This window comes from Symphalangus syndactylus, chromosome 2, assembly GCF_028878055.3.
Source record: "Symphalangus syndactylus isolate Jambi chromosome 2, NHGRI_mSymSyn1-v2.1_pri, whole genome shotgun sequence".
Taxonomy (NCBI): domain Eukaryota; kingdom Metazoa; phylum Chordata; class Mammalia; order Primates; family Hylobatidae; genus Symphalangus; species Symphalangus syndactylus.
Window position 1 is genome coordinate 89,609,217 of NC_072424.2, and position 23,367 is coordinate 89,632,583.

The following is a 23,367-nucleotide window of genomic DNA, read 5'->3' on the forward strand; positions in this document are numbered from 1 at the left end:
TTGGCCAGGCTGGTCTTGAACTCCTGACCTTGTGATCCACCCACCTTGGCCTCCCAAAGTGCTGGGAGTATCTCACTTTGGCCCCTACCTAGTAAAAGTTTATCAACTAAAGGTTTTAAATAATTGAAAATGCTCAGTTAAATAAATACAGATGAAACCAACTAATAAACTCAAGAAAAAGTCTTCAAATGAATCCTACTCTTGGTCAAGGACTTCCCCTGTTGGGAATTATCCTGAGAACAAAAATATGCAGAAAGATTTAACAACACTCATTTCAGTGCTGTTCATGATAATAAAAAAATTGAATACAATCTAGGCACTCAGAGGATTAGCAAAGTACGGTATCATACCAGATTCCTATGCAGCCGTTAAAAATGAGAACACAGCAGGACATTAACAATCCTGAAAGATATTAATGAAATAGTGAAGGGAAATATTCAAGTCACAAAACACGAGGTAGAAACATAACTACTTTCCTTGCTTCCAATCTTGCACTCTATACCCTCTATGACAGTCAGAGTCATCTTTTTTTAAAGTTACTCCCAGGCTTAAAATGGTTTCCTATTGTCTTTGGAATGAATTTAAATGATATGGTCATCCTGCTCTGGCCCTGGCCTATGCGTCTGGCCCCATCTTCTGTGGCTCCCTCTTCACGCCTCCTCCCCAGCAACACTGCACACCTTTCTGTTCTTCTTTGAACACACCCTGCTCTGTTTTACTTCAGCGACTCTGTACAAACTTTCTCCTTTGCCTGAAATGCTCTTCCCCAAAATACTCACATAGCTGGCTCCTTCTCAGGTCTCAGCCCAGATGCCACCTCTCAGAAAGGTTTTTCCTCTTTGGGAGGTGGAGGCAGGTAGATCATTTGAGCCCAGGAGTTTGAGACCAGCCTGAGTTACATGACGAAACCCTACTTTACAAAATACAAAAATTCGCTGGGTGTGGTGGTGCTCACCTGTGGTCCCAGCTACTTGGGAGGCTGAGATGCTCAAGGAAGAACCCTTGAGCCAGGAAGGCAGAGATTGTAGTGAGCCACGATTGTGTCAGCCTGGGTGACAGAGAGTGAGACCCTGTCTCAAAAAAAAAAAAAGAAAGAAAGAAAGGTTTTTCCTGGCATCAGATCTTAATTGCCCATTGCCTGGTCACTCTTTCACATCACTGTTTTATTTGCTTCATGGCATTTAACGCCCTCAGAAATGGTCTTCTTTATTTAGCTGTTTTCTTGTTTACTATCTACCTCCACTCATGAGAAAGAAAGCACAATAGGAGTAGAGGCTTTGCTGGATGGTATACCCATAATGCCCAAAACTGTGCCTGGCACAGAGCAGACCCTCAGTGGATGATAATGGCTATGGTGAGGTGTTTATGTATGTACACATCAAGTAATGTATACATGTGCTTCTGCATAAAAGAAGGACAATAAGAGCACAGCATAAAAGAATATCTCAGGACGCTGAGTTTTGGATGGTTTTAAGTTTTTTTGTTTATATTCATTTTTTATAACAACAGTGTGTTACTTTTGAAATAAAATGAAAATAATAAACGAGTTTTTTTTTTCCTTTTTAAAGAACATGGTCATTCTAAGAAAATGGTGACACAGCTGGCTTAAAACTAGAACCACAAGATGCCAGAATTAGAAAAGATCTTAGAGGACATTTGGTCCAATCCCACCTCTCGTTTCAGCAGAATGTGCAAGAAACTAGTCCAGTGTATTTTTCACTACACTAGTGGTTTTCGAACTTTATGAGCATGAGAATTTCCTGAAGGACTTGTGAAAACACGGACCACTGGGCCTCACCCTGAGAATTTCTGATGCGGTTGGTCTGAAGCGAGGCCTGAGTCCTGCATTCTGACAAGTCCCAGGGTTATGCTGGCTGTGCTGGTCCTGGGCCACACCCTGAGATCCACTAGGCTATGCCATATTGCCTCTTCTGCCTCCCTTAGAAATGTCTTGCTCTTTCTGTAGGAATGATAGTGATTAAAATAATCCCTCACGCTAAGGAAAACCCTAGCTTTCATGCCCCCTTCCAGAAGTTCCAACTGAAAAAGAAGGGAAGTAAACAGGGATAAGTAATTTTTGAGAGCCTCCTCTCCTCCGGGCATTGTGCAGGACGGTCTACATTTTACTTGTTTGTTTAATCCTTTTTACTACAGAAAATCTAACCTCAGAGAGGTTAAGGAACTTCGCTAAGAGCAAACCACTAGGAAGTGACAGAATCAGATTTCAGATCCAAGTCTATCTGACTATAAAGTCTATGCTCATTCTCCAACTTTCAGAATGAAAAGCTGCTGGCATTCAGAGTGGCAAATCAACGTCTTCCAGTGTAGAAACAAACATCCTTAAGAAATTGTAATACATCATGTCGTTAATGGTACTAAAAGCATATACACTGATATTAACATCCAACCATTTCTCTGGGTCTGAGGGCCAGGTTTATTCATTAACATGATATTCAGCAACTTCTAACCCCAAAACCCCAGAGTAAAGATGATTCAAGTTGATGCCTGGCTTATTATTGCAAGTCTTCAGTGAAGTAAGTGGGAGAGGGAGAATTTATCATGGATCTCAGCTTCCAACAGAGGGAAGAATTCACACATGTTCTGTGTGAAAAGGCCCTAATAGGCTTTGCAACTGAACAGAAATGTTCCATTCTTTGAAGAACTAAGTTTAAGTTCAAAGGCTAAAAGCCAAACACAAAGATGGGAATATATCATTTACCATCTTATGTCAAAAATAAACTAGAAACCAGTTATTGCTCCATTCCCATTTACTGAAGAGGACATAAACAAGGGACAGAGAAGTCTGGGTGATAAGGTCCCCATACCTACAAATATCCGTGCAACCAGTGAGTTACAATTTGTCCTATGTTTTGGTCACACACAACCACAAGTTTGAGAAAGTGCTATAAATATTGAGATCACAAAGGGGCTTGATAAGAATCTTATTTTTTTTTTTTTTTTTTTTTTTTGAGAGGGAGTCTCATTCTGTTGCCCAGGCTGGAGTGCAGTGGCGCAATCTTGGCTCACTGCAACCTCTGCCTCCCAGTTTCAAGCAATTCTCCCGCCTCAGCCTCCCGAGTAGCTGGATATACAGGTGCGCACCACCATGCCTGGCTAATTTTTGTATTTTTAATAGAGATGGGGTTTGGTTATGTTGGCCAAGCTGGTCTCGAACTCCTGACCTCGTGATCCGCCCACCTCGGTCTCTCAAAGTGCTGGGATTACAGGCGTGAGCCACTGCGCCTGGCCAAGAATCTTTTACATCGTAGTTTTGATCAGAATTCCAAAGAACAAGGTTAACAAAAATGTGGCTTCCTGCATCTGTATCCCTGTATTTCTTACTTTACATCATGATTTTTCTCCACGTTTTATAACAGATCCCTGAAGCAGCTGCATAAATAGGTTTTACATGAAAATAAAAGGAAATACTTTGAGTAATTCTGGCGACAGCATCAGAGAAATGAGGGATTCAACTGAGACAGCTCACGTGATCAGTCCCTTCCTGTATCCTGTGCCAAGGGCCCTTGGTGCCTCTTCTTTTGGAAGCTCATTTTCTAATTGTGACCAAGGAAACTCCTGTACATTTGGTTAGCAAAGACAGCCAGTGGAGACCCTGAAAGGAAGATAAGTGGGAAAGAAGGAACAGAGCAAATGCAAAAAAGGACAAGAGGATCCCAGAGATCGGTATGAGTGCTGTGAAAATCTGATTCCAATGGTAACTTTGCTCCAAACACAATTATGAATATGTTTAAGATCTGGAGTGACTGCGGTTTCCTTGGTGCAGCAAATCAGTAAGGTGGACCACATTCACAGCCCCTCATTTGTTAATGTCTGAAAAAATCTGGCTCTCTTACTCCCAATAAAATGCAAAGGATTTCATTTATTATAGAAAAAAGGTGGCCTGAAAGATCTTGCAGAATGAACCCTGGATCTCCAAGCCGATGAGCTGTCTTTGCAGTCAGCTACTGACTTAGGCATCTCACATGGGATATGAGATTGGACTGCATAGTATTAAGTATGAGCAAATTCTCTTTCTGCTCCCAACTCTCGCCCTTCATGAATAGTTGGAGAAGAGCCATCTTGCCTTCCCCAGAGGAATGATGCAGCTGCAGCTGCAAATGCAGCTTCAGCAGCCGTTATCCTACTGTTAAATGTTTGCTTTTAAATATTACATTGGCCCAGCAAAAATAGCTGTCTCATCTTAGCACTGGGGACAAAGCTTCACATCTGCGTTAGGGCCCACACCTGTGTCCTAGCAGAGATTTCAGAAAAGGCATTCTCTAATTTCTCTCTGGATGGACAGTGACTTATTCCTTAAGTTTCACAACATATATTTCTGCAGTGGATGGCTGCTCTTGATTCTCACAGATTTCACAGTGGCCTTCAGCCTGCAGTGGTTTATGCAGAAGACAAAAGAATAGCTACTTGGCAGATAATACTCTTCAGGCCTTAGGGAGGGCACTCAGCTGGAAAGATCTGTTTTCGCTGGAGATCGGAAGTGCTTTTCCAGCAATTATTTGATCTTTCCCGGGAACTTGTTCTTTGGAACAATCTCCCAGTCTGGTGGGAACACATGGACTCCTATTCTGGTCCCAGCATTATCACTAACCAGACGTGTGACTTTGGAAAAATCATCAGGCTTTTACTACACGTCAGTTATCTCACTTGCCTGGTGGGAATGATGATCCACCCCCTGCTTAATTAATGAGATTTTCGTAAAGATAAAACAAAGTGGTATATGCGAAGGTATTTAGAAAATTTTCCTAGTGAGGAAAAAAAACCCCAAAATACAAATATCACCTAACAATAAATATGCTTTTTATATCATTAGTGGTTTTCATTTTCTCACTTAGAATTAGGTAGGAATACCCTTATGCAGAGGAGAGGTAGAAAGTACAACCCCGGCAAAGAATACGGTCATGTTCTCCTTATTGCTTGGAAAAATAAAGCAAGGAAAGCGGGACTGGAATACTTTAACATCCACCCAGAAAAATCTGCTTTTGCTAGGGCCACACAACATTCTGGTCCTTCTTTGTCTCCTTTTTGGTGGTCCCACAAAGAAGGCTACTGCTGCAGTGTTGAATGAATGAGTGAGTGAATGAATGAATCTATCCATCTATCCATCCATCCATCCATCCATCCATCCACCCACCTACCCACTCATTCACCCATCATTCATGGGCCAATACTATGCATCCAAGCAATGTGCACAAAATACAGACGCAAACGCCGTCTCTTTCACTGAAGGGTGTCCAGCCCATGGGAGAAGGCAGACAAGGAAAGGACCTGTTCTCTCCAATGTAGAAAGCCTGCTTGCCTGGAGAAACACACACAGTGTTCTTGAAGCTTGGGCACATGACTCACCCCTCCTGCAAAAGCTGGGATGGGTTCTCAGAGGATGGGCATCTGAGTGGGGCCTGTGGGAAGGACTGGTGAAAAAGGGGGTGCGCAAGGGGGTGGGCAAGGTGCTTTGCAGGCTGCAGAACAGCTCTTACAAAGGAATGGATTCAGGAGAGAGGAGCATGCCAGGGAGCAGCCTTGTTTGGTGTGACACAAGCCAAGAATGGGCGAATGCAGGTAACTAGAGAGTTAAGCAGGGCCTAAATGTGAAGGAGGGAGCAGGCCACTGTAGTTTCTGAGCAAGAGTTGCACAATGGATTTGTATTTCAGAAACACTGCTTAACAACAGGGAGCATGTTCTGGAGGGAGAAGGTGAGCAGGTAAGTGAAAGATTTAAAATTTAATGTAAACATCTGCACATTGCAACACAGAACACTTTACAAAACATCCTGGCTTAAGAGCATTCTCTTCCAAATTCTGAATTAACACAGCCAACAATACACTGGGGAGTGAATACATTTATACCTTCCAAAAAAATGCCTTCGGTAATGTTTCCCCTGTGCAACTTATACAACATTGATTTCCCATGTAACTCTGGGATAATCTCCTGGGAAAAGGAAGGCACTGTATGTTTCTCAAATGTGGGTGACCACTGTGTATTGCAGCACCAGGAAGAGTCTGAAAGGAACTCACGTGCCTGGTACAAAAAGATGGTGATAGTGATACCTGGTAACTGTCTTTCAAGAAAATAGTTCATAAATGAAAAGAGAATTTCTAATAATTTGAGGAGGTTTGGCAAGGTGTGTGGATTTTTTAATTCCCTCTTCTTTTTTTTAAAAAGTTTAGGCATAATTTATCCACAGTGCAGTGTATAAACAGATTTAAGTTTACAGTTCCATGAGTTCTGACAAACGTATATACCTGTATAATCTAAACCCCCATCAAGATCTAGAACATTTTCATCACCCTAGAAAGATGCACTGGGGTCCCTTTGTAGTCAATCCCATCCGAGGCAAACACGGTTGTGATTTCTACCACAACAGATTAGTTTTCTCTGGTCTAGGGTTTCATATAAAGGTAATTATACAGTATGTATTCTTTGTGTCTACTTATTTTACACGGCAAGTTTTTGACATTCGTCCATGATATTGTATATTCAGTAGTTTATTGCTGCTGAGTGGTATAGTAGTTTTTATTGCTTTATCCATTATAGTAGCTTTTATTGCCTAGTAGTATTCCATGGTATGAATATACCACTACTTAGTAGGTTTTTAACGGTTCTCTCTTTTGCTAAATAATGCAACTGCCTACTCATGGCAAAGCAAAAAAGAAAAGGCACGGATGTGTAAGTTCTGGTGAAGTCACCAACTATTCTCTACGCTATCAGGCATTAAGGTTATGAGTGGCTTCATCTTTAGAATCCTCCAACAGCAACAAGGGCTAAAACGTCAGGTAAATTAGGACAAACAGAGAGAGGGTAGAGGGAGGGAGGGAGGCAGGGAGAGAATCAGAGAGGAAGGGGGGAAGAGAGAGAATGAGAGAGAGAGAGAGTGAGAGAGAGGGAGAGAGAACCCCTTATATTGTCTTAGTGCTATATATTTGGATCACTGGAGCGGATAACACACGGCCCTCAAAAGAGAGATGCTAATTTACTGAGAATTTATGTACTCAATATAAATGGTTAGGTACATAATTTAGATAACTAAAATATTCTTTAAAAAATTAAAATGTGTCCACAGAAGCCTACACATGGCCTAGGATTCCACATTGTTTTTCCCTGTAACTGTCAATACTCTCTTGTCCAAGCAGCATTTTAGTAAGTAGATTAAGAGAGTCCAGCAGTGAAAGGAAGTGACTCAAAAGCATTTTCAGAATTCACCAGTTTCCTATGAGATACTTGCACCCATGAGTGTCAGGTAGCTACTTGGTGTGATTTTTGTTGTATTCAACCAAGAGATAATACCTGGAAGCTTCAAGGAAAGCAGATGAGCTCTTGCTGAAAGGGCTTATTAAGCAGAGCCAAGAGGCAAAACTCAAGGAAAGAAGGGAGTTAAAGTCTCATAGTGTAAGAACTCCATTTCCTTACTCTGTGGAACTGTGTAAAGCAGCATCACAAAAGAAACAAAATAACATCTAAAAAGTGTATTCTGTCTTCTCCTGTGCAGCTGTCACAATTTACTATGAAAATCAGACATGAACGTGTTCTGATGACTTGAAACACATTATTTGGGTCAGCTCCTCCCTCTGACATTATACACTGCCTGTCCTCTGAAATGAACTAGTTGCTTTGACTCCAGCATTCCCCTATCATTGGAAGTGATATTGGTTTGCATGGCTATGCTAAAGACACAATGGAAACGAAAAGCTCTCAGCCCTAGGTGGAGCCGGATTTGATTCCAAGAATAATGCAGATAATGTCCTTCAAAAAAGCTAGCAGGCTTCCTTTCTATTTTTCGCACCAGATATACCTACTTGCTGTCTATTTTTCTGAAGCAATTTAATATTTGTTGAGCATCAACGATATGTCAGATCCCATGCTTCATGCTTCATTCTTACGAATGAAGATAGAATGCCTATCTCCAAGATAGGCACTATTATTGTTCCTACTTCAAAGATGAGGAAACTAAAACAGCCTCAGTTTCTATACTCATTCATTACTATTCCATGTGTTTCCTTCCCTCAGCCAGTTGGAAGTGGAGGTTAGGAGCTGTGAAATATGATGCACATAGAAAGCAAGATGAAGACATAGAAAGCAAAATGATTTTCCTCTTTGATCTCCTTCCTTACATATTTTAACATTACATTCTGTAATTAGGTCAAAGCAAGAGATACCAGTGTTATGAGCTACGGCTAAAGTTTAACAATTATTTCTTAGAAGATTGTTAATTAGACTGACTTGTGGTATAGGCTTTGGAATACATATTCATTCTGATAGCAGTTATAGCACAAGACATCTCATAAATAAAAGCCATTTAGAACATTATCCACAGGAAATGGCTGCAGCTGGTAAGGGAACTTTTGACATTAAGGAAATGCAGAACTTCATGGAATTAGATGAAGACAGGAGTATTATATCACAGAATGATGCTATCTTAGCAGGAGCTGGACCATGACCATGTTTTCAACAGACACACTCATTTTATAGCAGTTCATGCTTGCTCACCTCTCTGGGTTTTCAGGAGACAAGCATGGCGTATCAAGGGCAAAAATTCAAAGAAATGGGAACTAGTACTCAGAGACATTTTCGATCTGAAGCGTTAGGGGCCTGTGGTTTGGTGTACAGCTTGGACCTGTTCATCCACATGGACCTGTGCTAATAGGGTAAGCAAGCACTAACCACATGTGGCTAGTTCAAGATGAGACGTAATGGTAAGTGTAAAAAGCCTATAACCAGGTTTCAAAGACTTAGTATGAAAAAAGAATGTAAAATGTTTAACAAATTTTAAAATATGATTACATGTTGAAATGATAATGTTTTACATAGGTTGTCTTAAATTAAAAAAAATTAACATGACTTTCATATGTTTCTTTTTGCTTTTTAAATGTGGCTACTCGGTAATTTAAAATTAATTACCTATGTTGCCTGCATTTGTAGTTTGTTCTAAGTCTATGGGAAAGGACTGGTATAGATACTCAGTAATTGAAAAGATTAATCCAAGTTGAAGATTTGGTGCATTTGATCAAAAGTGGCAAACCAACTGCACTGCAATATGTTTCCTAGGAGGTGAATAAAATGACTGAACAGAAACATGCATTCTACCCTGACCTGCTGGTTACCTTAGGTAAACCACTCACTCTTCCTGGGCCCCAGCCACTATAATGGTTCATCCATATCATCTCGGACACTTCTTCTAGTGCTGACATTTTGAATCTGTGGCAAATTCCTTAGGGCAGGTAAATCATGAGTGAAGGTGAACTTTAAAAAAAACCTTAATATTTGTTCAATATTCATAGCCCCAAATATTGCCTGCTGATCTCTCACATGTGACGTGCCTTTAAGTCTCTCTGGAGCAACAGCTAAAATTGAATGGCAATGATAATTACGTTTATGATACACAGACTGAGCTGCCCTACGGAAAAGAGAATGCTTGCTCTGTGTACCCCAATGAGTGGGTTTTACTTGACAAGATTATATTAGTAATTGGTAATTACTTTTGCACCAGCCGAATACTTCTAAGATGGAAAAACTTAAGTGCACCTTAATAATCCAACAAAAGCTTATTAAAACATGAACACAAAATATTCTAAAATATCCTCCCCTGAGGGAGGGAGAACAGAACCTGGTCCTCTTTTAGTTCAGGTTCTACCCTATTTCTTTTCATGTTCAAAGCATGTAATTATCTGCTAGAAGTTATTCTGCATCTCCCAGGCAAATTATATACTTTTTACATGATTGTAGAGTTTCTCCTTTTTCTTTCCTTAAAAGGTAAAAAACTTAAATGTAGATAACACAATTATAATAGGGTAAAACTTTCAGCACAATGCTAGATAAAAACAAATATTTTAAATAAATATATGTTCAAAATATATGTTCAAAATCTGTGTGTGGAAACAAATATGGAATTAAGAAATGACAGGGATAAATGACCTATATGATGGAAAACTCGCTTATAATGAAGACCTCTAGGAAGACTGCATGATTTCTCCTGGAAAAAAAAAAAATCCCATAATTTGCATCCCCACATCTGTAGAATTTCCCTATTACATCCAGTTTAAATCTGCCATCTTTAACTTCTGATCCAAGAGTGACAGCATGTACAACTGCTACTAACGTATATGTCCGTTTTGAAGTAGCTCCTGCCTTTATGTACTTGGCTCCCGATTCCTTCCATTCTGACTTTCTGCAACATAACCGATACAGTTTGCATGTGTGTCTCCGTCCAAATCTCATGTCGAATTGTAATCCCCAACTTTGGAGGTGAGGCCTGGTGGGAGGTGATTGGGTCATGGGGTAGTTTCTCATGAATGGTTTAGCACCATCCTCCTTAGCACTGTCGTCATGACAGCGAGTTCTTGTGAGATCTGGTTGTTTAAAAGTGGGTAGCACCTTTCTCCTAGCCCTCTCTCCTGCTCCCACCATGTGAGATGTCTCGCTTCCCCTCTGCCTTCTGCCATGATTGGAAGCTTCCGGAGGCCTCCCTGGAAGCAGAAGCCGCTATGCTTCCTGTACAACCTGCAGAACCATGAGCCAATTATACCTCTTTTCTTTATAAATTACTCAGTCTCAGGTATTTCTTTGTAGCAATGTGAGAATGAATTAATACAATGACCATAAATGCCTGCACTAGAAGTAACCAAGTAAATATTTGTTGAGAAAAGAAATTTCAGGGATGCAGGCTCTTCCTCTCTCTTCCTTTCCTCATTTTCTTCCCTCCTTTCCTTTCTTTGTTGGTCAGACCACCTAGATTCATGCCAGTACAATTCATGTCATTTTTTTTTTTTTTTTTTACTAACATTGAAGGCAAGTTGGGAAATTTTGATTGAATTGCTGAAACAAAGGGCATGTGTTCCCGCCATTTCATACTTCTAAGGAACTTATTTTAAAAAGCAAGAAAGGGGCAGCAAAGTTACAGAACAACGAAAGGACACACTGGCCACCTTCACTTTTGTTGAGATTGGAGAGATGGGAGTCGTAGCCATGAATGAGTGCAAGCCTCGGTGGGTCTATTGTGCAAAACAAGTTTTACTTGAAAATGGAAAAAATGACCCTGCATTTCTCTTTGCCATTATCCACAGTCACACTGGAAGAAAACACTAAGAGAAGCAAAGTAAAAAGAATAGTTTCTATTGGCCTTTCCTTGGCATTGTATACTTTTATTCCTTTATTCTTTTCTTGCTCAACCTCATTCCCAACTATTTTACTATTTTGGGGGCACTGGGGACAGGACTTCTGGGAAACATAACATGCATTAGTCCATTTGTTTTCTCTGTGAATTCTTTTCAGCATCTTTGTGTAGCAACAGGAAGGATGTGGGCTCCCTTTCAGATTCAAATGAGGCAAATCAGCCCTGGCTAAGGTTGACAACATCATGTTTATGTTACACTGTGGGCCTGAGAATGCCAGAACTGCTGTCTCTAGGTAGAGTGGCCATTTTGTCCTGGGGCTTAATCTCTATTTTTAACATCAGATCCCTAGCCCATGTCTCACAAAAACAACAAACAACTAACAACAAAAACAACAACAAAAACCCCCCAAAACTGCTGACACAGTATAACTACAGCATACTATTTTATAAGAGAATTCTGAGTTTTAGAGTTGAAAAGGTCAGCGTTTTCAAGGTATTCACAGATATTTTAAATCATATAGGACAGATGTGCAGAAGTGGCAGTGTCTCCATTCAAATTCTTTCTTTCTTTTTTCTTGAGACAGCATCTTGCTCTGTCATCTAGGCTGGAGTGCAGTGGCACAATCACAGCTCCCTGCAGCCTCAACCTCCTGGGCTCAAGCTATCCTTCTACCTATGCCTCCCAGTACCTGGGACTACAGTTGTGCACCACCACATGCAAATAATTTTTTTTTTTTTTTGTAGAAACAAGGTCTCACTATGTTGCCCAGGCTGGTGTTGAACTCCTGGGCTCAAGCAATCCTCTTGCCTCAGCCTCTCAAAGTGCTGGGATTACAGGCATGAGCCACCATGCTTAGCTTCAGATATTTCTTAAGCTTGAAGAATGTGGTAGGAAAATCCTACCATGTATTTTTCTCAGATTTATATTCCTAAGCATGTAAATCAAGGAGCAATAAATTTATTATATAAACAAATGTAAGACTTTATTTTATAAAACTGGATGTTTATTACTAAGACTTCTACCAAAAGATCAAAGCAAAACCATGGAAGAGAATGTGGAGTGGTGCTAGACAAATATGTTAATACTGAATTTGGGAACTGAGTCTGTTACTGATTCTACTAGTCCAACTTTGTGATCTTGGCAAGTTATTTATCCCTCTTAAACCTCAACTCCATCCATTCCTCCATCTATCCATCTACCCATGACCCATCCAACAAATACATCCTCTCTACTAGATGCCCAGCCCTTGGTGAATTAAAAAGATGAATAAGCTATCAGCCCACTGGAGCAGCTTTTGATAAAACAAGTGTACAAATAATTCTATGCAAGACAATTGTCAGTTGGAAGTTGTAGGGTGCTAACAGGAGCTTAGTGGAAAAAGAGGTCACTTCCAATGGAGAGATCAGTCAAGGCTCCATTGAGGAGAGACATTTTGTTGTTTGAGAAAGAAGCAACATTTCTAAATCTAGGGCTGGGTTGAGACATTCCTGGCCACAGGAAAAGCCAGGGCAAAGATGGGCATCAGGGAGGCATGGAAGACATTTAGGGAAGAGTGACAAGTCCACCAGGTGGAATAGGGTCTGAGTGGGGAGGCAGTGGCTCCTCTGATCATGCAGGCAGCCAAGAGAGGACTGGACTGAATTTGGAGCTCAGAGAGGAGGCTCTGAAGAGTTCTAAGCAAGAATGACTTGGTCTGGCGGCTCCACGCAGAATGGCTCTGCCACAAAAGCACCTGAAAGATGTTAGGAAGAAGTTTTAGCAGTCCAATTCAGTGTTAATAATCTTGCTTTAGGAGGGTGGTGGTGAGGGGGGATGGAGGGATAGACAGGGCTGTGAACTGGTGGAATGGAACTGGGCACTTACTTATCTCTAATATTCAAGCTTCCACATTCTGATATTTGACAGTTTAGTGTAAGTGGGGGAAATTAACTTGAATGCCCCCAAAATAGAGGCAAAAATAGCTTTGGATAAAATTTAGTCCCATTTCTATATATATTGAAATCTCAATATCAATTAGTCATACAGAAAAAACTGGTCTTGCAGAAGAAGTGTCTAGGCATGATATATGAAAGACAAGCTGTATTTAGGTAAACCTACTAAAGTGTCTCAGCATTTGGTCTGATCCACCATACAGGATGCTTTCATAGGAGGAATAGTCATGCCACTTTCTATTTTGACAGGGGTCAGAGAAGTGTGGTTCTTTACGGACTCAGCAATGCATTATCCAAAAAGGCCTCTCATAATACCTGTGGGAATAAGATAGGAAAATGTGGGCTAGATACTAGAACAATGAAGTGAACTATAATATTTAAGTGGGGCTGATTGGTGAGCTCAGGTCCACCTAGAAGGTGGTCTCAGGAGGCCTAAAATGGGGCTCTGAGCTCTTCAACAACTTGTCAGGCATCTTAGATGAAGATATTGAAAATTTGTATGGTGAAATATCAGATGGAACAAACTTTTGAAGGGACAGGAGTGACAATCTCAAGATATAAAAATATCTTGGTAGGCTGGAGTAATAGGCCACAACTGACATGATAAAATTAGTAAGGACAAATGTGAGGGCCTAAACAAACAAACAAAAAAAGTTGCCTAAGTACGGGATGATGGACATGTGGTTTAGCAGCAGCATGTGTAAAAACAATTTGTGGGGAAGTGTTGGCTGAAAGTAATTTCAATTTAAGTCAATTGTTTGACATGGCTGCTTAAAAGTGTGATCTAATGTGGTATTTACTGAAATACAGCATTAGCTCCGGCCTCACTTAAGTTGGGATTCCAGAAACACTGAGAAACATAGGTGCTTTTGATATAAACATGTTGGGTACAGTTGCTTAACAAACGAAGCTCAGCTTAACCAGAGAGAAGTTTTGCTGGTCATCATGGAGGCCCTCCCCTTAGATAGACTGAGCTAGGGAGGTTAGTAGGAAGAAACAATGAAGGACTCACCAAACTAGAAGCTACACTTACCCATTCTATCCATTCTAGTAAGATTGAACTTTGATTTTTTTAAATGCAATGATAATAAAATTTTAGGCACCAAGAGACAGAGCCCGGTCAGAAGGACAATGCTGTTCCTCTATTCCTTATCAAATACAATGCTAGGCAATATGAAGATATTTCTTTTATCATCTGTCTGAATGTGGAACTCTTCCACTGTCTGAATAGTTCTGGGCCCCAAGTTGGGGTTTGCTTTCTTGATGGTTGGAAAGAATCATTTGGGTGAGGGGTACTGTGCCCATGACCCACAGCCAACTCCTGGCATGCACAGTAGGGCACCTCTCCCACAGGGAAGGAGGTCTTCGCAAACCTTTTACTACCTTTCTTCAGTGTATAAACTGGGATCTCTGGAACTTTCAGACATAACACTTACCTCATGTCGGCAAATGAGAAGCAAGTTTCTCCTTATTCTCTATTAGAAACATAGAAAGCAAGCCAGCATAATTTCTAAACCAAGTTGGATCTTTCTTTAAAAAACAGGAAATTTGTTGCTATGCGTTGTTTTCCTTCCTTGAGCAGTATGCTGTTTATCTTCAGGAAAAGGATCACACAAATCCTGGTGTACATGCTTATGAACAACAGGCAAGGGTCACAGTCGCTCATTCTCATTTGCTTTCCTTGAGGGAGAGAAATCGTATGATGGGTTCAGTTGGTTTTGGCCTCAGTATACAGTAGTTTCCTGAGAGGCTTCCTTAATAGGTGCCCACTAAAACATTCCTTAACACAAACACACACACAACCTGAGTATGTGTGTATGTGTGTGTATAATCTGACAGTCTCTCAAAGCATGACTACACAGAATTTAGAACTTGTTAACAGTAATATGATATTAAAAGGGACCCGAAATTCTGTTGCGAAAAACTAATACAAACACTGGAAATTGTTGTGCTTAGACAAAAAGATTTAAGCTGTTTTTTTTTTTTTTTTTTTTTAAAAAAACAATGGGTGGGTTGTATATGGCAGAATTTCTTCTTAGGATTTGTGTCTAATAATGAGAATGTCCCAAAGATGGTAAAGAGTATCTTGACAATAGAGATTTCTTGGCAGAATTTGGATGAACAAATACTGGCTGGACTAGATGAGCTTTAAGGCTCCTTCAAGTACAGGAAAATCATAGCTATATGATTTTGATACTTTTTTTGTTTTTCTAAAATAGCCCATAGTGTGGAAGCTAACAAGGTAATCTGGAAACAAATGCCTTGAGACAAGGGCTTCTGAGAAACTGGATTCATAGTTGCTTAGAAGCCAAAATAAAATAAAAAAAAAAAAAACAGTATTTTGAGGGAAAGTGGATAATGCCAATGGAAAGTTCTTTAATATTCTTCCTGGAAAATGGTTATAACCATTTATAAAGCAAATCATCAGAATTTTAAGGGCAAAGTGACACATACAGTGAGAGATTTTAATAACACCTCTCTTGAAGAGATTGACAGATTAATAAGGATATAGAAGATGTGAGCAACAAAATGAAGAGATTTAATCTAATGGGCATATTTAGAACTCTGTCCCCACAGCCCCCATTAGAGAATACGCACTAATGAAATTCACAGAATATTTAAAAAGAATTGACCATGTACTAGGCCACAAACCAAGTCTCAATGCATTTTGTGGAAATAGTATCATACAAACAACATTCCCAGACCACAGTAGATTTTTTAAGTTAGAAATCCATAACAAAATGATTACTAAAGACTCTCATTCATTTGGGAATTTAAAATGATGCTGCTAATAAAACTCATGAATCAAAGAAGAAATAATTATGGTAATTACAACATTCTTATAACTGAGTGATGATAAAAATACTCCCTATTAGAATGTATCAGATTCCTCTACAGTTTTATTTAGAATAAAATACTTAAATCTTGTCCTAGAAAGAAAAAAGGACTGAGACTTAATGAACAAGTATCCAACTCAGGAAGTCAGAAAGTAAATAAGAGTACATCCAAAAAAAGCAGAAGAAGAAAATAATAAAGGGTAGAAATTAAAATCAGAAAACAAAGATACACTAGAGAAGATGAACAAAGGAAAACCTATTTATTTGGAAAGACTAATAAGAGACAAATCAAATCTGATCAAGAAAAACACAGAGATGGTACAAATAATAACATTAGGAATGAATGAGAGAACATAACTACAGATTCAGCAAGGATTAAATAGCAGCACACTACTATGAAGAAATATGTGCCATTAAGTTTGAAAATTTCAATGAAATGAAGAATATCACAGAAAAATTCAAATTATTATTCTAACAAGACAGAAACCTGAATAGTCTAATAACCATTTAAAAAACTGATTCATTAGTTAAAAAGCTTCTCATCCCTCCACCCAAAAAAATCCAAAAACTAATAAACACTAGGTTCAAATGGCTTTAGAGAAAAAAAATGAAAAAAAAATCTGTGTTTTAGATCAAAACAAAAAAATGCAGGAGATAGAAAATGGAAAAGCACTAGGACAATCTCAGAACCAAATCCAAGATGGTAGGAAAAAGGAAAATTATGGACCACTCTCAGATATAAATACAAATGTAAAAATCCTAAATAAAATATCAGCAAACAGAACCCAACAATGCATAAAATATATCACAACTAATGTGGATTTTTGCTAATAACACAAGGATGATTTAACTTTAAAAAATGGATGACAATAATTCCTATACTATCCGATTGAAAGAGAAAATCCCAATGATCTTATCAATAGATACAGAAAAAGCATTCAGTAATAATTAACACATTTATAATTTTTTAAAATAGAAACTTTTAGCAAACTAGGATCAGATGGGAACTTTCATAATCTAATAGAAAGTATTTACCAAAACCCAGCAGTAAGCATCATACTCAATGGTGAAATGCTAACAGCCTTCCCTTTAAAATCAGTAACAAGCTAAGAATCTGTGCTATCCCTACTTCCTAGCCCCTGTGCTATTTCCTGCAGGTCCTAGCCAGAGTGGTAGGAAAAGAAAAAATAAATACATAAAAGATAAAATATTGAAAAAGAACTAAAACTTGTAATTATTTATAGATGGTATGTTTGTTACACAGAAAAACTAAGAGAAATACAGATAAATTATTAGAATTGATAAGAGGTTTCAGCAAACGGCTAAGTATTAATTTAATAAGAAAAATTTTATTTCTATCCACGAGCAACAGTAAGACAAAGTAATTTTAAAAAATTGAGCACTGTGCTTATATTTCTTGACCTTCATCTCCTGCTCTTCAACAGGCACCTCATACAGATAAGCACAGGATAACAAAAAAATTTAAGAAAAACAAGTAACCTAATTATATTGTAAAACTCTGAGAGGCAGGGAGTATAATTTCACGGAAGACCTACAGGATTCCTCTCTATTCTCATGGAAAAATTTCACTTAAAAAAAATGAGGCGTTGTAGATGGGGTTACTTTGAACTGTGGTGAATCACACTTATTCACTGGAAAGACACATAAGCAGGAAGTCCAGGCCTCTGCAAATCAAACTCTGCCTAAAAGGAAAAATATGGCTGACACCTTCTCTTCTACACAGCTTATAATAAAGTCAGCAGGAAGTGGCCCTCCAAAATGGCATCCCACATAGGAAGGACATGGATGCTGTGAAGGGAGACATTGGTCAAGAGGTTGGCAAAGCTCTTAAGAAAGCTCTTGAATGCTTGGTTCTTCATTTACATGAAGATAAGAGGGAGAGTTACTTCTGTTGAAATTTCACTACAACCAAACACAGGATGTCATTTGAATTCTAAAAACTTCTTGATCCAATTGAGTTCCCTATACTCTTACTGTATATTCAGGTATGTCCATCGGCATGGGGGCCTGGTCAGCTCATGTTTTTAACAGTCTTAGAGAAGGAAACTATGGCACATATGATTTCTTTTTTCCACAGAGGGGTTGACCTATTACCATTTTTAATGAAGTGACAATAAAAACGAGATAAAAGGGTAGAGAATGTTCTATATTCACTTGGATCTTGCTGGACAATTCACTCAATAAAAACATGGTTATCTGAAAATACTAGATTCTGATGTTGTTTTTAAAAATATGTTAAAAGCCTAACTCACTGGAAACACCAAAATAAGCAAAGATAGTAGACTGATTTTCTGTTTGATTGATTAAATATAGTACATACCTATAATGGAATAGTATATAGCACTAAAATCATATTGCAACATAAATTTAGTGACTAAAAAATATTCACAGTGCACTGCTAAGTTAAAACAAAGTAGGATATAAAACATTAAGTCCAATTTGAAACCATTGTTTAAACATTCCTAAATCTGCACCGGGAAATGACATTCAACAAAATACTAATGATGTGCATGACTATCTCTGTGTGATGGGTTAATAGGTGACTTTTATTTTGTTCTGTGTGTTCTGTATCTTTAAGTACTTTAGGGATATATATTAATGTGGACATTATTTTAAAAAATTCACCATAATGAAAATGCCTAGAATTCACATCATACACATTTTTGGTGGTCACCAAAACATTCACAAACTAAGTATAGTTTTATGGCAGTGAAAACACCCAATAAAAGCCAAGTGTCCTGCTGATCGTTAGACTGGAGGACGACCTTTTCTCCTGAACTCCTGTTCTCCACTGGGCATTTGCCCTGGGGCATGGCTCAGTGCCCCCAGGAGACACTGAAAAGGCTCAGTGCCATCCCAAGAAGACGTTTCCTTCCTTTGGCTTACTCTCATACCATCAGCGGGGGACAGTGCAGACCGCAGCCCAGCATTTAGGACAGCAGGACAGGAATGAAAATTCTGGGCATGAACAAAGCTCCACTTACCACCTCCAGAATGCCGCTTCTCTGATTAGCAACTTTCTCCGCTCTGAAGCGTGGCTTCCCAGCCTTCCACACCAGTGGCCTATATCTTTTCCACCAATCTCCCACTGCCCTTCACACACTGTCCAGCTAGGATGGAATGCACCTCCACATAACTGTCCATGCAGTTCCCACATCTTGCCAATCGGCTAGGCCCATGCGAGTCTTACCCTTCACGTAAGCCTCCCTTCTCAGCAACTCAGACCTGCGCTGGTCTCCCCCTCTCTCAGCTCCTTGGCTTATACCCAACACTTGATCATTTGCAGATGAGACAGTCATATTGTTTAACTGTTTCCTGTGCATGGCAGGGTCTGGTAAGGGTTGGGGCCAAGAATCTCTTTGATTCTTCCCATTGCCTTCTTCTGGCTTCTGGCACAGGTCTACAATATAGTAGGTTCTCAAAACCAGGACATAGATCATTTAAGGTGGAGTGATATCACTGGCACTTTTCCTGACAATAATTTTGTCAGCAATCTCTTCCTTCTGGTCTGCCTGTCTGCCTCTCTTTTTATGCTTGTCTCATCCTTAAGAGCAAAGAATGGCATTTTTCCTGCTCACTCTTCTCAGCTCATAAACAAATGGCTTCCTCTCTACTTCAGCCCTCGTGGAGTGGTGCTAACCGAACGGAGGCTGTCCACAACAGTGCCGGGTCCTCTCGCCTGCTCACTCCCAGGCACCCAGGCACTTGGAGGGTGCTGCAATCTCGGTGCCCATTCTCATCAAGGACTGTGGATCTTTTGGTTCCCCCCCAGGGGTTCTTGGCCTTCAGACTTTGGTGGGCTATGTTCCACATTCATTTACTCACCCACTCATTCAGCACCTAGTTCCTTAGTGCCTTCTGTGTGCCAAGCACTGTTACGTAAACTCACTGTTGTATGTCTTGTCTCCCCACCTACATTGAAAGCTCCCCGACGGCAACGATTATCTGCTACGATTATTTAATTGTCACCAGAGAATCTAACAGTGTGTTCAGAAAGTGTTTGAAAAATATTTACCTGACTGAAAGGAGAATGAGAAAAGCAATAAAGCAGAAGGCTTCAGTTTTCATTCGCTTATTCCCTCCGCTGTGGTTTGACTAGAGATGGCGTAAAAAGATAAGGGAAAACTTTGACTCTAGCAGACTGAGTAGAGCCTTCATTTTTTTTTTTTTCTGGGCCTCTGTCCAGACCAAATGAGACAGTGACGTATGTGAAAACATTCTTTAAGTTGCAGAATATTTTACAAATATGAAGTGTAATCATCATCACGATATGCATCACCCATACCTTACTGTGAAAAGTTTGATTCCAAACAATAAGCAACCAAATCACCCCATTTTGCAAGCTCCTGCAACCAGCAGCATAATACAGCCAGAAAAAAAAGCTGACAGCCTGACAAAACCCAAATGGAAAATTAAAATGAGCAAGAACAGCCACACACCCAAAGAGAGAGCAAACCCGCACTGCTTGGAGGAGGAAATCCTCTAATTGCCTCCACACTCCTGCTCGCTTCCATCTGCTTGCATTTAAGGAAACCCAACTACTGGGCTCCTCACAGCTGTAGAGAAAAAGATATGCATCCTAAGTGCCTGGATGGCTGCAGCAGGCAGGGACTGACAAGAGGACAGAAGATCCACAGGCAAGGCTCAACAGCACATCTAAAAACAAATTTAATGTGTGTTATGCAAAATGGCAAACCAGCTCTCCTGGCTGTGAGGTCACATGAAATAATAACGGAACTCATTCTCAGGAGAAAGGCGGCAGTGGCGTGTGTGGGCAGGAATGCTGCAGTGTGCTCCTCACACAAAGAAGCCCATGGGCCTCCCCCAGCTGGGAGTTGCATGGAGCCCAGGCTGCAATTAGGTTTCTTGTGGGGGAAGTGACTGGAGACATAGGCACCCATGTTCCTCACTGTGGGGTAACTAAATCGCCTTTGCCAAAACTTCTTAAGTGCAATTATAGTTTTTAGAAATGCCAACCTTTTGATTCCAGTCTCACTTTGACCATTTCTCCCCTGCTGTTCCTATCTGAATCTCACCAGTACCATTCTCCAGTCTGCCCTCGGCCTTCTCCCTTTCTGGACTGCTGACCACCTATGCTCAGGACCTTACTGTGCTTCCATAATCAGAGGGATCCCCTAAGGTGCAACCAAACTGTATAATTTAAAAAACTCCACATCTTGGAGAATAGACAGTTCATTATGAGATGATGAAACTGTGGTGCAGAGATGTAAAGACACAAGATGTGTTCACATCACCAGGCGGTGGCAGGGACAGGGCCTGACAGCAGATATCTACAACTCAACATACATAATACAGAAAAAGGACACCAGCACTTGGTGGCACTTGTTACGAGCCAGAGACTAGGCAGGGAGCCTTCACATACTTTATCTGAGTCCAAACCTGACATTAATCCTGTGAGCTGGACTGAAAGCAGTTAAGCCACTTTCCCAAAATCTTGCAGCCAGTAATGATGACGATGGGATTCATTCCCAGGTCTGATTGCAAAGCCTGTTCTTCCTTCTAGCCTGTACTGCCAAAAGATTTCAGCGTGAAGGAAGCTGATGGAGTAGTTAACTCATGAGATGGGTTCCTCTTTGTGGCTGTATACCTGCTCGTGGTCTAGTGAAAGGAGAACAGTTAATGAATGGTATGAATGGCAGTGCACTGGAATTCTGGAAGATGAAGCTGGAAATCAGTAGGAAAGGTTGTTATTGAAAATGCCTTGGTTTCCTGGTGTGACCATAGTTTTATAATTTGTGGGGACCTTGGAAGATTCTGGAGAGGTGGGCTTTGTATCTCCAAGTGGCTCCCTCCTCCACAGCAGTCTAAAACCAGAAGGGCAGAGCCTTCTGGGGTGACAACCACTTGGCTTCAAGCACTGAGGGGTGGAGCGGATGCTGCCATGGCAGGTGAGCTTAGGAGGAAGAACGGTGGCTGCTGGGACCTCCAGGACACTCTGCAGGGTTGCGAAAGGGGGCTGCTAGCTGCTTGCCCAGGGTCTCCTTGTACCTTTAGCAAAAAAAATGCTCTCGAGAATCCTCTGGACAGGCTATCTGCCTCCAATCATCACTCCCAATGCTGAGACTGCTCAGCAATCCCTGGTCAGCTCACTATCAAAGCAGGACCTGCATTACATCATGGAGGAGTGTGGGTGGCTCGATGTTTTTTATGTGAAGAAATTGGTTATGCCCTTCCGTGAGAAGGAACAGCTTCAACATGTAGGCTGTATGTATGCAAAATGTTCCTTTGGGTAAATGGTAAAAAAAAATCATCATGGAATCCTACCTAAGTGGCCTGAACTGGAAAAAATAATTTTTCATTTTATCTGGCTCTGGCTTTCCACGAGCAGCAGTGGTGAGGAAGCTTCCCAAACTGTTGGCCACAGCTGGGGGCCACCCTGGGAGAGGCTTTGCTTCTGCATCTGGTTTTCTCAGTTCTCTAAGACCTCACCAGTTAATGTTCATTACTTACACCTCTAAGTAATCTCTATTTTACTGTAAATGACAATAAAATTCTAAGCCCCCCAAGTGACTAAGTGGACCCTCCTCTCGACCATGGGGATCCAAAGAAACCTGGAAAACTAGTTCAGGCCAGGAAGGGAAGGTAGGGGTCAGATATGCCTCATTATACCCTCCTCCCTTTGGAGTTCAGGCACAACTGGCTGGCATGAACATTAAAACAGAGACCCTAAGGCTGACAGAACAGACTCTTATAGCAATATGATACTAACTCCAACCTGACACTAGCATAACATCACATGACAGATAACAGGCCCTAAAAGGAAATCAAAGTATTTTACCCTAAAATATATTTCCTTGATATATTTTGAAATGGCCCTGCAAAGCTGTCTCTTGTAGGGGAAGTTTGCATGCAGGGGTGTCCAACCTTTTGTCTTCCCTGGGTCACACTGGAAGAACTGTCTTGAGCCACACACAAAATATACTAATGATAGGTGATGAGCTTAAAAAAAAAAAAAAGTCCGTGCATAATTTTTGTGATATCTGCCACCTGCCACCACAGATAACTAAAAAATTCCTCGCATTCAAATTGCTGGACACGGGTGAGAATCTCCTTCCCTTACTAGGTCTCTTCTGTGACTCTGACTCCTTTGATAAGAGACATTTACATTTATGCTCTCCAAAGCCTTCTTCTTGGAGGTTTCATCCACATGACAGGAATCTTTATCTTCCAGGCCCCCTGACCCCACTTACCTCAACTGATTTCAACTCTTCAGGCAAAGCTTAATTCTTTGAACCAATTGTCAATCTGGAAATATTTAAATCTACCTATGACCTGGAAGTCATCCCCTCCTTCACCCCCTGGACACACACTGCCTTCAAGATGTCCAGCCTTGCTGGCCAAACCAATGTATACCTTACATATGTGGGTTTCTGTCTTCGTAACTTCTGTCTCCATAAAATGTATAAAATCAAGCTGTAACCCAGCCACCC

General features: G+C 40.4%; 1 protein-coding gene across 5 annotated transcripts in view; it reads right to left on the bottom strand.

Moving 5' to 3' along the window:
- The window catches only part of FYN (FYN proto-oncogene, Src family tyrosine kinase), a 211,079-nt gene that overhangs the window by 77,858 nt on the left and 109,854 nt on the right, over positions 1–23,367 (bottom strand). The window contains exon 1 of one of the 5 annotated variants that reach the window (XM_055261617.1): positions 14,495–14,512. The exons of the other annotated variants lie outside the window; for them this stretch is intronic. The gene's annotated coding sequence lies outside the window, so the exon portion shown is untranslated. Of the gene's footprint in view, positions 1–14,494; positions 14,513–23,367 lie in introns of those variants that run through there. 5 annotated transcript variants of the gene reach the window in all.